The sequence below is a fragment of the Notolepis coatsorum genome (genome assembly GCF_963971535.1).
Source record: "Notolepis coatsorum genome assembly, chromosome: 4".
NCBI classification, from domain to species: domain Eukaryota; kingdom Metazoa; phylum Chordata; class Actinopteri; order Aulopiformes; family Paralepididae; genus Notolepis; species Notolepis coatsorum.
Genome location: NC_140168.1, coordinates 123346580 through 123362603, shown reverse-complemented (window position 1 = coordinate 123362603; position 16024 = coordinate 123346580). Strand labels below are relative to the sequence as shown.

The window sequence follows — 16024 nt, the reverse complement described above, 5'->3', positions numbered from 1 at the left end:
TATTACATATGGTAACGTGGTTGTGGCTTTTACAAATAGTGGTTAGCTTTAGAGATGGATGGCTATGATCACGGAGCAATAGTGCTGTTAGGTGAAACAGATAGAGCTTCATTCATCACTCGGCTAGTAGTAGCAAGGCTCTCTGGCTGCCGCTAGCTGTGTGTGACTCAGGCGTAAGCGGGGTAAGGGGGGCGTGCTAGCGTAGGGTCACGTGGGCTTAGTGGCCAATCAGGCCAACCCCGGAAATCAAATCCGTTGCGGAAGTGATACAAGCGTCCCGGTTGGTGTGTGTGGCCTCCGTGTTTGCATCTTGGCCGGCCCGGGCAACCTCCGCGCCTGCATCTCGTGTGCGATTGGTCCGGCCGACCTCGGTGCCCGAGTCCCGGTTGGTCCGTTTGTATCCAGCGTCTCCCTGTCCCTCCCCCGGGGGCCGTCCGTTTCGCCTCTCCCGAACCAGCCTCCATGCTCCTCCGAACACCCCACCTTGCATCGAGTCCAGTCCGCGTGTTGGCCATGTTAGCTTGTAGCTCCCTCGCCCACCAGGCCTTGCTGCGGCCCCACGTCCCGTTAGCTTGTATCTCTTGCTGCTTCATTTTCACCGTGATAACTTCCATGTTAGCTTGCAGCTCCTTCTCCGGCCAGGCCTCGCTGCGGTCCAACGCCACGTTAGCTTGTATTCCCGACCCTTCTCCAACTCCTCTCCGAGTCCATCGCTGTTGCCCTGGATGTTCCGCGTGTTAGCTTGGATATCCATTGCGTTAGCCTGTTTGCTAGCTTGTAGCTCCTGGTTAGCTACTGCGCTAGCCTGTTGGCTAGCCAACGCGCTCTGCATTTCAGCTTGGATGCCGGCCCTTAATCCATCAATGCTGTCTTGAATATTCTGTGTGCTCGCCTGGTTAGCCATTGCGCCAGCTTGTATGTTCCTCATGTTAGCCTGTGTGCTAGCTTGTATGCTATCTCGTACAGCTTGGATAGCTTTTGCGCTAGCTTGCACATTAGCTAGTAGCTCTTGGTTAGCCTTAGCTTGTAGCTCCTGGCTAGCCTTGGCAGCATGTATGCTGGCCAGTATGATCGCTTGGAACCCCGCTAACCAGGCGGGCTCCACGGGGTCTCCGTCCCTGCCTACCTGCGTCACGCTCGCCTGAGCTATTTCTTCCGTCATTTCCTCGTGTCTAGATCTTTCCTCCGGTGTTTGTACGTCTTCTGGGGTCTTATTTCTCTCACTTTTTCTTGTGGACATCTTTCCTTTTCTCTTATATCTTTGAATTGTCACATTTTATTTAGTTTTAGACGGTTTTACTTCCCTTTCTCGATATTATTTAACCGGGAGCTCTTTCAATGGTCTCCTATCCACCCATCTCAAAACCGGAAGTCCACCTCTTTATTATTATCTGTCTGTTAACACATTCGGGGCCATTGGGATGCGTCTAATAAATCTCTAGAGGACCGACAAATGTAAACAGACGTGGGGCTGTTTGTAGAGCTAAATCTATACTTTATAGTATTGCTATCTGTCCATTCTCATTGTCAATTGAGTCCATAAACCGTCCCTTCAAAATGTCTTGGGGGGGGCAGGTGGCGCACGGAGATTACGTTCGTCACCAACACCGGGAGACACTAGGATTCGCCTGTTCGAATCCAGCTCCCGGCGTTGCTATCAGCTTGGCTGGCCTCTCACACTGATACAATTGGCTGTATCAGGGGGTGGGAAAGCTGAAGGGTGGGTCCTGGGCGTTGTGGACAGCGACCCCTACAGTTCGGTCGGGGCGCCTGCTCAGGAAAGGTTGGAACAAGGAGAGATAGTGTGGCCTCCCACACGCTACACTCTCCCCGGTGAGAACCTGCGCGGCCAGGTTGGCCTGCCCCAGGCTGCACATGTGTCGGAGGAAAGCATGTGACAGTCTCCGGTCTCCCGGACCAACAGTAGTGGAAAGTACGCAACAACCAGGAAGGGTGGGATGGGAGAAAAATCGGGAAAAAGGAGGGGAAGAAAGATATAATAAAAAAAAATGGCTTAAAGAAAAGAAAATTTCATTAACACTTTGATCGCCATGGTTAAATTCATAATTTACCATCCCTCGCCATCTCTATTTGTCTATGGAGAAGTTCCCCTTCTTTGCAGGGCTATAACTTTTTAAATTGTATTGCTCAATTGACATTACCATGGCCCATTCAAAGTCCTATATCTATTGTTCAGGGTGTATCAACGTTATACTTTTTCATTCACATATTCATACTAAAATACGTCTAGTCTAAACTCTAAAGTATAAGTATGTTTTTATCGTTTTCTGCAGCTTTCTCCAGAACTTGATTTATAGCCCCAAATGCATTATATTGATGATCAAATACAGTTTGGTAGGAATCTGTGCGAGATAAAAAAATGTCAACTGGGCGTGGTTCTAGGAGTTACTACGTATGATCTGATGTTGACCGGATGGGCGGGGGGTCGTTTATAATTCCGTGGGCAACGTTATATCATTCATCTAGTGTAGGTGATATGATCATCAGAGCAGTTAGTAAAGAACACGTTGGAAAATAACGCTGGATCTTACCGTATCTTCCTCGCGCCGTTGGGCGATGAGCGTGGAGCAGAGATATTCCTATTATGGGATGTATAAATACCCGATCCATTTCCAGGTTGTATAATAGTATATACGTCCAAATCATGTTGTTTGTCGAGTTATTTGCACCGATCGGTGTTCACTGTGTCAAGATGGAGTCCTGCTAATGATAGCGAGTGCCCGGACGAAATATGGGTGAGCACCACTTCATCCACATGACTTCCTGTTGGGCGATCTGCCGATCGGCCACCAGATGGCGCTCTTGAACCGTTAGAGAGTTGAGTGGAGCTCAGCAGTATATCTCAGGTCCCCGGAGGAGAAATATGATTTCGATCACAGATTTTTGAAATATTGATATCAAAGACGTGTTACGGCGTCTTCGGCAGAATGAGCATGGCGGGCAATGACGAGTTTCGGCGTTTCCGGCGATTAAAGTGTTAATACGTTCTCATTTTATAGCGCTGTGAATATAAGCGTTATACAGGATTTGGTCTAGTATATTTTCTGGAAGGCTAGTGTAACTGAGGGGTACAATTCCCTGACTGTATTGAGAGTATGGTATCATTAAACCACTACTGAGTTATGTACTTTAATTACTGGCCATACAGTACACGGTATATATGATGAACACCCACACAATAACACGGCTTAACAAAGAAAGTCCTGTTTAGAATATTTATTAGAAGAGCAGCAATAGTAGATTACAGTATTGAGAATTAGGGTCGCGCTTGTATGGCGAAGAATGTGCATAAATAGGTCAAGAGCGTAAGTCCATGAGCATATTACGATGGGGATAATTAATACCACCTGTAGCATAAGAATTATATAAGGCACACTCGTAGGTCAGCTGGAGATACTAAGGGGGTTCCCTCCGGTTGTAAGCCAGCAGGGGAGAGGAATTGTCGGGAGCAAAAGTCTGGATCAACGAGGAATAAAGAGACTCCAGGTACAGGAGACGGTGCAATAATCCCTTGGTCCTTAGACAAAGCAACAGCTATACTCCGGTATGCATTGCAGCATGGATGAAAGCTAGCCAGCCTCTGGGTCCTAGAGGCGGGCTCGACGGGGCTCATCACAGGGTAGATCCCACACGGTAGTGGGGTAGACGGTTCTCTGCTCCAGCAGCCACAGTACCAAAGCAATATAATCCAGCCGAAAAGGGCTCTGCATTCGTCGGTGTAGGTTATCCAGTGTACATATCCACACGGTTCTCGTCTAGGACTCCTCGGATGGCGGCACAAGGTTAGGCCGCCCAGCCTGGATAAGCACACTAGCTCGGTACGATGAAACGGTGGTAATGCTGGTCACTGTAGAACGGTAGCCGCACGATACACTATACATAATAGACTATTACTTTATAATAGAATAAGTCGAACTCGACGATACAGCGTTAAACTCTGACACTTTAGCTATCAATTTGCACGCGGTCTCAAGGCTCTATTTAGGGGCAAAAAGGGCCCACTTCACAGCACGTTGTATCGTGGTGAAGGCTTCAACTTGTTGGGTTAACATAACTGCTGTATCCACCTGCAACGTATTTATACGTAAGGTGAATAATCTAGTGCCGACCTCATTTCTGTCTCGTATTACTGCGCAAACCTGGGCATGTTGAGACATGTCTTAGCGGTGACTTTGAACTAGACATTGGGGGTATGGCCGTTGGCGCCTAGGGGATCGCTGTCCAATAGGAGAACGAATATTATGGTCTGGCCTGTACCTAGGTAAAGGGATATTCCGTGTATATGTACAAAGAATATACAAGGGATATCAGACGATATACAAATATTATACAATATATCTCAAGTAATAAATATATATATTCGGTTTAATCTGACCCTTTGTAACAGCCGCCTCCTAATTAGTCCACACCTAATTAGATAAGCAGAGACAGATTAACCGTCTTGTCCACTACTCAATGTCCGTTGTGAGGAGTAGGGCAATTCACAAAGTCAGTGGGTCATGGTCGTCATTAAGAGAGTCAGGGAGCCTTGGCAACTCTATCAGCCTCGCCACGGGTCGGGTGTATGTCCGTCCCTGGACGAGCACTTCTGCCGCTCTGACCTTTCCGTCGGCACCAGTGATCACTTTGCTTACGCGGCCGGCCGGCCACATAGCTCGGGGTAGTGACTGGTCTATAATCATGACGACTGTGCCCTCCGTCAAATTGTCTCTTTCTTTTACCCATTTCTGGCGGGTCTGTAGAGACGGTAGATAGTGGAGGAGGAAACTGTTCCAAAACTTGTCAGCCAATACTTGACTGTACCTCCACATTCTTCGGCCGTTCGCTTCCTCAGGTCTGTACACTGTCTGTGGGAGCGCGGGGTCCAGCCGCCCCATCAAGAGAGTGTTGGGGGTGACTGGGTCGACATCTGCCACATCACCCGAGACGTAACCGAGGGGCTTTGAGTTCAATACTCCCTCGATCTCCGTGAGGACTGTCGTGAGGACTTCTTCCGCCACGGTCTGGGCCCCAAGCACGGCGTACAGGGCTGTCTTTATTGAACGTACTTCTCGTTCCCAAGTTCCCCCGAAGTGGGTGGCGTTCGGGGGGTTAAACTGGAAATCAATCTGAGAGGGAGCGAGGTGGGTCTTAAGTTCTGGGCCCATAGCTTGGAAGCTCTCTCTCAGCTCTCTTTCTCCGCCTTTGAAGTTTGTCCCGTGATCAGACAATAATATAGACGGTTTTCCTTTCCGCGCTGTGAATCTCCGGAAGGCCATAAGGAATGAGTCCGTACTCATGGTTGGAAGGAGTTCTATGTGTATCGCTCGGGTGGTCATGCATTTGAATACAATACCCCACCGCTTCTCCGTCTCTCTTCCTTTCTTCACATACAGCGGGCCGAAGCAGTCCATACCGGTGGAGTGAAAGGGCTTGTCGCCGAGTCGGAGGCGACAGGGGGGTAGGTCAGCCATCCTGGGTATACTGGGCTGTGCTCGCCACTTGCGACAGTCTAGACAGGTCCGCTGGAAGCGTCGTACTGCTTCTCTTCCTTGCAGTATCCAATAGCGATGTCTGATCTCAGCGAAGACTCTCTCTGCCCCGGCGTGGTGCACGTCCTCGTCGTATTTCTTTATGATGAGCTCTGTGACCTTGTGTCGGCTGTTGAGAACTATCGGGAACTTGACGTCATCCGTTAAGTCTGGGGCCCTTCTCAGACGACCACCCACTCTGATGAGATTATGGGCGTCGCTCTCAGGGGCCAAGTGGAGCAGTCTGCTGTCTGACGGGACTGGCTTTGATCCCTGCAGACAGTCTAGCTCGTCGGGGAACGAGTCTCTTTGGGCTCGCTGTAGCAGAAGGAGTTCTGCTTCTTCGTAATTAGCTGCATTAATGTCAGTAGTGGAGGGAACCTCGGGGTGGTGCCACAGGAATGTCTTTAACTGCGCACTCTCAAGGGTAGGGCAGTCGTCTATGTTGGGATCTGTGGGGACTGGTGTGTGCGTCAACCCACAGAACATAGATTTCTTCATCTCTGCCTCCTCTTGACTAGCCTCCCGTGGGGTGGGTGTAGGCCACTCTTCTTCCGGGAGCTTGAGGAACTCGGGACCGTCACTATAGAGATTGTGACGTGTGAGGTCATCCAGGGACATTCCCCGTGTGATGACATCTGCTGGGTTCTGTTTTGTGTCCACGTACCTCCAGCATGCTGATTCTGTTAAATCTTGGATCTCTGTGATTCTGACTCTCACGAAGACCTTGTATCTACACGAATCGGACTGGATCCATGTGAGTACGGTCATGGAGTCTGACCACAGGATTGTTCTTTGCACCGGGATGGTGAGTTCACGTTGGATTAACGTGGCGAGTTGCGCTCCTACTAGGGCTGCGCAGAGCTCTAGACGCGGGATCGATTGTTGCTTGCGGGGGGCTATTCTTGAACGAGCCAGGATGAAGGCGGTATGTATTTCTCCTCCCTCCTCTCGGGCCCGCAAGTAGGCCACCGAACCGTAGGCTACTTCGGAGGCGTCGCTGAAGACGTGCAGGTCCATCTGACACGTCTCCAGCCGCACTGTGGGTGGGAAGTAGCTGCGGCGTATGTTGACACCTGGGAGCGAGCTGAGTTCTGTTTCCCACTCTCTCCATGTGGAAGCAAGGTGGTCGGGTATGGGGTCGTCCCAGCCCTGGTCCTTGTCCCACAGCTCTCGTACAATCATCTTTGCCCTGGTGGTGTAAGGTAGAATACATCCCAACGGGTCATATTGTCTGGCGAGTGTTCTGTATACACTCCGTCTTGTGGTCGGTAGTGAAATCGACCTTCCCTGCTCCTTGGTCAGGGGTGTGTGTCTATAATGGAGCGAGTCTGTTTTGAAGCGCCAGACTAGTCCTAATGTCATTTCTTGGACTTCACCAGGGATGGTCGCCATCCAGGTCTCGCTGCTTGCTGCCTTGTCCTCTGGGGAGAGGCTGCGCAGTACTTGAGGGTCGCTGCTGGCCCACTGCCGGAGATCAAAGCCGCCTTTGATCAGGGAGGCGCGGAGCTTGAGTAGGAGGGCCTTCAAGAGCACCCGGGAGCCCCCGCTGCTGGCGGGGTCAATATACATGACGCTTACTCTGGTGCTGCTTGAGGGTGCGGGTTTCTTCCTGTTGCTGTCATGCAAGACGTCCAAGTGGGCTCCGTCACACCGACTACACCTCTTCTTCAAGCGGCACTCGGCTGCCATATGGCTGCGCGCACAGCGGTAACAGCGGCGGTTGGACTTTATCCATTGACTCACCTCGTCGGCGGTCATCTTCTTGAACGTGTCACAGTGTGACAGCCAATGTTCTTTCTCGCAGTACTGGCATACAATCTTCCACTTCTCTTTCGTCGAGGGGGTGCTGTGGTTCTTGTTACGCGGTACTGATTCGGCTTGGTGCATGACGGTCACCAGCCTGCGGTTATCGTTGGATCTCCGAGGTCCCTCTCTGGGGCTTGGTCCACTCCGCACGAACGTATCCAGTCGTAGGCTGCTGACTTCTCTCGCGAGGAAGTCGGCCAGGTCTAGGAGGGATGGCTCGGGACCGTTGGGATCACGGTGGTCTCTTTGCCGCCTGAAGCGCTCTTGTCGGGCGGGAGGAAGCTTCTCTAATATCCTTTCCACATTAGAGTTAGCGTACAGTTCGTGCCTACCCTTTTCCTTTTGTGCCCCCAGCATCCCTACCAGGGATTGTACCTTGATAGAGAGGTCATCCAATGAGCGATTGTCTGTGGCTGGGGGGAGACGGTCAATATTCCTTATATCTTGTATCACGTAGTCCCATATGCGTCCATAACGTTGGTCGAGGGCTACTAGAGCCACGGTGTATGGGGTACTTGAGTTGGAATATGCCAGCGCTATATTATGCACTCTGGGCACCTTCAGGTGCTTGAGGAGGATAGCATATTTGTACGTCTCATCGGGGACATCGGACATCATAGTCTCTAAGCACATCCGTAGTTCCGTGTACTGTGCTCTGTCCTTGTGTGTGAAATCCGGGAACGTCGGTGTGCCAAGGTACGATGCCATGGATGGCTGGCACATCGGTGAGCGTTGGGGGAGAGGCCTCCTGGGCGAGTCTCCCCGTACGTGTCGTTGTGGGCTGGTACTTGGTGGGTACCAAAGCCCGGGTACCCAGGTGCTGTTCCTCGGGGCTGGCGGTGCGTCAAACTCACCCTTGAGTTGAGTCGGGGGTCTGTAACGCAGGGCCTCGGGGGTAAAGTCTGGGCTGTACTGGACCTCCTGGTCCTGTGGAGTACGATGCTGCTGGTGGGCTTGACTTTCCTCCTCTTCCTCTTCCTCTGCTAGGTCTTCTAGATCTTGCAATCGTCTATTCAGTCTCTCAGCGGCGTAGGCCGGTTCTTCCCGGTTGCTGGGTCTCGCATGGACCGGTCGGGGAGGGGGTTCGGAGACGTGTATAGGCTCTTTCTGTTGGCCGGGCTCCGGGTTGCTTGCTCGGGTAGGGGAAGGTGCCCTAGACCCTTGTCTTGACGATGCCCTGGAGCTCTGTGCGGAGGGAGGGGGTGTCGCCCTGGCAATCAATTGCTCCATTATCTGCGCTTGTAGTCGGTCGCGCTCGGCTTCGCGCTTGATGTGAGCGAGGTCGCGCTCTGCTTCGCGCTGGGCTTGGGCTGCGTCGCGCTGTGCATTGGCGCCGTCGCGCTGTGCATCGGCGGCTGCGCGCTGGGCATCGGCGCAGTCTCTTTCAATATTCTCTTCCGTCTGGAGGCGTCTGGTCTCCAGGCGTATGCGGTCGTCTTCACTCCTTTGCTGCGCCTGGAAGCGCTCTCGCTGGGTCGCAGAGTGTTCGCGTTCACTAAGGGCTTGCGCCCGGAGGCGCTCTTGTTCCATGGAAGAATGTTCGCGCTCGCTAAGCGTCTGTGCTTGGAGTCGATCGCGTTCAGTGGAGGCTGCCAGGGTGGCGATAAATGCCTGCGCCAGCATCTTGTCCGCCTCGCTGGGGGAAGACACTGATGGAGGTGATCGGCTTCTGACAGTGCTCGTTGGAGATCCGTTCTCCTGGCGCGCTCCGAGGAGGTCTATCTCCTGGGTGCGCTTCTCTTCTTTATCCTGGAGCTCTCCGGGGACCGTCCCGTTGACGTTGTCGGGGGGTATAGTCATGTCATGTCCCTCCTGGTCCCCCCTGTGAGCTTGGTCAGTTACGTTAGAACCCACTAGGGTCTCTACTAGCAAGGTCGCCTGGTCGGTAGGGTTTGACATGCTTTTACTATCCGCATTTAACGTCTGTATAAAGCTAGGTAGTAGACTGGCAGCGTAGTCCTCTAAGTAAGGAGGTGGCTGCCGTCTGCGCGGCGGGCGTTCTAGCTTAGGAGAGCCGTTTGTGGAGTGTTCACCGCTGGCCATGGTTAATATCAATATTATATTTAGATATTACACTGATATTCATCCGGCTCGAAGGACCAATTGTAACTGAGGGGTACAATTCCCTGACTGTATTGAGAGTATGGTATCATTAAACCACTACTGAGTTATGTACTTTAATTACTGGCCATACAGTACACGGTATATATGATGAACACCCACACAATAACACGGCTTAACAAAGAAAGTCCTGTTTAGAATATTTATTAGAAGAGCAGCAATAGTAGATTACAGTATATGAGCATATTACGATGGGGATAATTAATACCACCTGTAGCATAAGAATTATATAAGGCACACTCGTAGGTCAGCTGGAGATACTAAGGGGGTTCCCTCCGGTTGTAAGCCAGCAGGGGAGAGGAATTGTCGGGAGCAAAAGTCTGGATCAACGAGGAATAAAGAGACTCCAGGTACAGGAGACGGTGCAATAATCCCTTGGTCCTTAGACAAAGCAACAGCTATACTCCGGTATGCATTGCAGCATGGATGAAAGCTAGCCAGCCTCTGGGTCCTAGAGGCGGGCTCGACTGGGCTCCTCACAGGGTAGATCCCACACGGTAGTGGGGTAGACGGTTCTCTGCTCCAGCAGCACAGTACCAAAGCAATATAATCCAGCCGAAAAGGGCTCTGCATTCGTCGGTGTAGGTTATCCAGTGTACATATCCACACGGTTCTCGTCTAGGACTCCTCGGATGGCGGCACAAGGTTAGGCCGCCCAGCCTGGATAAGCACACTAGCTCGGTACGATGAAACGGTGGTAATGCTGGTCACTGTAGAACGGTAGCCGCACGATACACTATACATAATAGACTATTACTTTATAATAGAATAAGTCGAACTCGACGATACAGCGTTAAACTCTGACACTTTAGCTATCAATTTGCACGCGGTCTCAAGGCTCTATTTAGGGGCAAAAAGGGCCCACTTCACAGCACGTTGTATCGTGGTGAAGGCTTCAACTTGTTGGGTTAACATAACTGCTGTATCCACCTGCAACGTATTTATACGTAAGGTGAATAATCTAGTGCCGACCTCATTTCTGTCTCGTATTACTGCGCAAACCTGGGCATGTTGAGACATGTCTTAGCGGTGACTTTGAACTAGACATTGGGGGTATGGCCGTTGGCGCCTAGGGGATCGCTGTCCAATAGGAGAACGAATATTATGGTCTGGCCTGTACCTAGGTAAAGGGATATTCCGTGTATATGTACAAAGAATATACAAGGGATATCAGACGATATACAAATATTATACAATATATCTCAAGTAATAAATATATATATTCGGTTTAATCTGACCCTTTGTAACAGCTAGATAAAGGGCTAATAGCTGCTAACGTTATATCCAATGGCATTTCCATTATACAGATGCTACAGTTAAAACTCAAACTGCATATGATCGGCACGATCCTCAAGCATGTATGCATGAAAGGGGGGGGGGGCGGGGGACGTCGTTTCTTATTATTGATTACCAATAACCGTGTTCGTCTAACTAGCCACATAGGCCGATCAAAACAATGCCTGATCGGGTTGTACTTTACGTAAAAAAGATCTTACCATGAGCCGGTTGGATCCCCCCGAGCTTTTCCTCCGTAATCGATCGCCATCTGGTAGATCGATATGTCCATTGGCTGATGATAAATCCCCTTATTGCATAGTGAAATCCGCAATTCAAAACGTATCCCGTGCAACAGACAGTAGCTATCACTTCAGATGAGTAGAAAACTACATTAGAGATCCAAAAAAAAAGACAACTTCTGCCACAGGGAACACTCTATTATCGCTAGGGATGGGTACCTTTCACATTTGAACCGATACCGGTACCGGTACCTGTGAATCGATACCGGTACCCAACGGTACCTTTTTTCGGTACTTTAGTCTCAAGAAATTTTATTTACCTACCTCAGTCTTAAAAAAAAAATCCAAACTTCAAATAACTACAATTTCAACAGTTTTCGGCTCGTCATTGCTCCGACTGCTTTGTTGTTGAATCAAGTCAAATCCTAGGTAAGCATATATTGTGCGTGTGAACGTTGACATGAAAAGAAAAAAGTAAACAAAAAAATTATAATTTTTTTTTTTTTTTCTTTTTTTTTCTCACTTGATTCGATACTCGGTAGTACCGACGTGTTTTGGTTCGGTACCTCAAAAGTACCGAATTCGGTACCCATCCCTAATTATCGCGATAGCGTCCCTAAGAGGATCTGGCCGGTATTGCACGTTGGCGAATTCAAAGAGTAGGGTAAATCTGCAGTGCCGCTCGGCGACCTTGAATAGGTTATTAAAATGGAATAAAAGCAATAACAACTTGCCACGGATATATCCGTGCTTCTGTCCACAACGGGGGGAATCGAAACACGGAGATCTCCGTGGTCGGGCGCCATTGTGTTAATGTCTGTCCGCTAATGTCGCACCGATAACGTCCAAAGCAAATTCCTTGTATGTCAGAATCAGAAAGGTCTTTATTGCCAAGTATACTTTACACATACAAGAATTTGCTTTGGACGTTACTGGTGCGACATTAGCGGACGGACATTAACAGACAGATAATACAATAAAGTGGTGGAGTAAAGTAAAATGAAATATGAGCTAAGTTAAGCACAATAGAATAATATATTTATGAAATAAAATATAGGCCAGGGCTGTACGACTGTATGAGGTTGGATACAATTATGTGTGATATAAACTAAGTTAAATATAGCTCAATAGATAGATATAGTACAATTTTAAGTAAAAATAAAGTAGGAATAGGCCAGGGCTGTGCAACTGGGCAGATGTGGTAAATTATACAATTATATACACTAATTAGAATGAAGTAACAATACAGTGGGCAAGTATATACTAATTCCTCTAATAGTGACCCGGGCTTGTATTTGTTTTAACTGTAGCGGGTACCAGGCTTTTATTGAAAGGAGGCATGTATAAGAGAGAGGCCTATATTTCAAATTTTCAAACAGATCATAATGAATAAATCAACATTTTGTGTCAGTTTGAACCCAGTACTGGGTTCATTTATTGAAACCAAGTACTGTATGAAATAGTAAACAGTGCAATTACAGGTGGTCACTGGTCATTTAAACGTTTTCAAAGTGAAATCGAGTAACTTTACCTGAGTAAAATAGTGCAATCACAATACTGGTACAAACAATTCTGAGGTAGGCTTACTCTCTTGGTAAACATTAACACCAACCTTCACCGGCCACAAACGCCTTGCCTCCATCACTCACTGTTGGGTAGATTTCCATTGCTTTTCTTTGTATCATTTTGCGCGACACACTAGGGCTGGGCGATATGGAAAAAAAACATATTGCGATAACGATATGATAATGTTATCATATTTCTTTATATCGATATCGAGCATAAAAAAAATTAAACATTTAACAACAGATGTATGTTTATTTTGCAGCAATTCTTTGTCATTGCCGCCATCTTTAGTGTTACATCCCCTCACACCAGTTCTCAGGCTACAGCTGGTTTAAAAGCGAAAGTAAACCGGCTTCTCTGCTGGCTGTGGCTCCAGGGGAGTTGAACAGTTCTGGCTCTGCTAGTTTATTTTCGATCTTTTGGCGCTTTTTTGGTGGACAAACCACCGCACATGTGCACTGTGACTCGTGACTGGAGTCTAGTTCTGCTAGCATACATAGCCTACTGTGTACAGACGGTTTCAAACTGTATTTTAAATTTGAAAGCAAACAAAATAAATGGACAAGAGAAAAATAAATCTCAATTTGGTCAGTATTGTCATTTGGACAAGCAAAGCCATTACTTTAAGTTGCAGGCAAGAAAGACAAGTCTGTCCACTGTCTCTGGTTTTAAAACTGCCCTGTTGCAGGTCACAAAACAAAAACAAAAAAACGATTTCTTTTTTATTTCGATATTCGATATCGATTATTAAAATATATCGCAATATTTATAGTTATCGTTATATCGCCCAGCCCTACGACACACGGTTGTGTTTGTCGCACGATGCATAAATCCACTCGGAAAGTAGTGTCTCCATCTCCTAGCTCACTTTTTCCCTTTCAGCTCATTCCTTTGTTTTTTTTCCAATATCGGATTTGTCTGGAATCAACGTTAAAGTGCTTTGCGGCTTTCTCTCCCGAATGCTCCGCCGCATACCTCAAAACGTCCTCTTTAAACTTAACGTCAAACTTTCGTCTCTGTTTAGTACCGGTAGCCATGCTTGCTCTGTTGTTGTTGTGTTACGTGCTGCGCGCGACCCGTGTGCCATATATACGGAAGTAAGGGGAGGTTCGCTCACGCGTATATTAGTAACCCGGCTTGTATTAGGAGGTCGGCTTATAATTGCTTATTTCAACAGCGCACCCGGTCATTAATAGAGAGTCGGTTTTTAATTTAATACAGGTCACTATTAGAGGATTTACGGTAGTCTAGTAGGGTGGGTTAATGTAACACAGTGGGGGGGGGGGGGGTCAGTGAGGGTCCCGAGCCTTGTTGATGAGGCTCACTGCAGAGGGGAAGAAGAAGAAGAAGAAGAAGAAGAAGAAGAAGAAGAAGAAGAAGAAGAAGAAGAAGAAGAAGAAGAAGAAGAAGAAGAAGAAACTGTTCTTTGGCCCTGATGGACGCAGCCTCCTGCCAGAGGGGAGTGACTCAAACAGGTCGTGCCCGGGGTGGTAGGGGTCGGCCACCATCTTACCTGCACGCTTCAGGGTCCTGGAGGCGTACAGGTCCTGGAGGGATGGCAGATTGCAGTCAATCACCTTCTCAGTGATGTGAAAACTACTTGGCAATAAAGACCTTTCTGATTCTGATTCTGATTCTGAGAAGATAAGCAACTCCATCTTACCAAACGGGAGCATGTTGTGACAATGACGACGACAACAACAAACACAGAGGAACAAAAGAAGAGTGAGAGAGAGAGAGAGAGAAAGGGAGAGGGGGAAGAGAGAGAGAGAGACGTTTGTTTTCATTTGATTTGACGTAGAACAAACACACGTGGGGAAGTGATTTGATTTGATTTCGACTCGGGTCCAGGTGCTGGCTTTTCTAATCAACTTTGGACGTGTAAAGTCATTGCTACTTCCGGCGTGGTGGCTATAATAATAATACATTTATTTTATATAGCGCCTTACATATGGTAATGTTGGGACAAAACCATATGGCCGAGTCTAGTCACGTGCTTCACTTTTGTTAGAAGGGGCACATGCTGTGCTATCTTTATCTTGTCTTCACAGTGCTGCCCTGTGCTGTGTCCTAATCTTAACCCCTCAGTGACGCTCGTCAAGCACCGACGTGCCTGAGTCACAGGTTAAGGTTAACTCACTCAGTTCACTGTGTGTGGGGTTAAAGGATAAGAGATCTTTAAACAGAGCCCTACTCGTATTGGGGGGGGGGGGGCACGGGGGGTCACCAGAGTGCTAGAGTCACTATATTGCGATTTATTACCTTTTTTTCAACAGCAAATTATGTCCCCAAACGGAAAACCTCGTTAACATCATGTGTTTTGTCTAATAAGATAATGTTTTTTCAGTCTGTTCACCTCATCATTTTATTGCACTAAAATGGGATTGTCAAGTTAAACAAAACAAAAAACAATTAATTAATTAATTAATACAAAATATTGCGATTTATTGCTGTATTGCATATATATCCCCTGTGTTTTTTTATTAGCCTGCTATACTCTGGCTTGTGATTTTCAGACCACACTAGTGGAAAATGCTCTCTAGACAGAATCAGAATGGGGTCTAACGGAAGTGGTATAAAGATGGCAGGGAAATAGTCCTGTCAGGCTAGTGCCCAAAATGTTAATTCAAACCCTGCATATGTTTAAAACAACTGTTTTTACCCTACCTACTAACTATAAACCTATAAAAAAAAAAATCACAATCTGTTGCTTAACCATGTTGCAACTAGTTTGACTCTCTATTGTTTCTTCTCTGCTCTGCTCTCCCCTCTCCTCCCCTCTTCTGTGCCCTCCTCCCCTCTTCTCTTCTCTGCACTCATCTCCTCTTCTCTGCTCTCCTCTTCTCTTCTCTCCCCCCTCTTCTCTGCTCTCATCTCCTCTCTCCTCTCCTCCCCTCTTCTCTCTTCTCTCCTCCCCTCTTCTCTCCTCTCTTCTCTTCTCTCCTCCCCTCTTCTCTGCTCTAATCTCCTCTCTCTTCTCTTCTCTCCTCCCCCCTCTCCTCTCCTCCCCTCTTCTCTGCTCTCCTCTGCTCTCCCCTCTTCTCTCCTCTCTCCTCTGCTCTCCCCTCTCCTCCCCTCTTCTCTGCTCTCCTCCTCTCTTCTCTGCTCTCCCCTCTCCTCCCCTCTTCTCTGCTCTCTGCTCTCCCTTCTTCTCTCCTCTCCCCTCTCCTCTGCTCTCCCCTCTTCTCTGCTCTCCTCTGCTCTCTCCTCTCTCTTCTCCTCTTCTCTCCTCTCTCCTCTGCTCTCCCCTCTTCTCTGCTCTCCACTCTTCTCTGCTCTCCCCTCTTCTCCCCTCTCCTCTGCTCTCCTCTTCTCCCCTCTTCTCTGCTCTCCTCTGATCTCCCCTCTTCACCCGTCTCCTCTGCTCTCCCCTCCTCTCCTCTCCTCTTCTCCCCTCTCCTCCTCTGCTCTCCCCTCTCCTCCGCTCTCCTCTTCTCCCCTCTCCTCTGCTCTCCTCTTCTCCCCTCTCCTCCTCCGCTC

The 16024-nt window shown here is 48.5% G+C and overlaps 1 protein-coding gene across 1 annotated transcript in view; it reads left to right on the top strand.

Moving 5' to 3' along the window:
• The window catches only part of LOC311227751 (schwannomin-interacting protein 1), a 63947-nt gene that overhangs the window by 33297 nt on the left and 14626 nt on the right, over positions 1 to 16024 (top strand). The window lies entirely within an intron of this gene.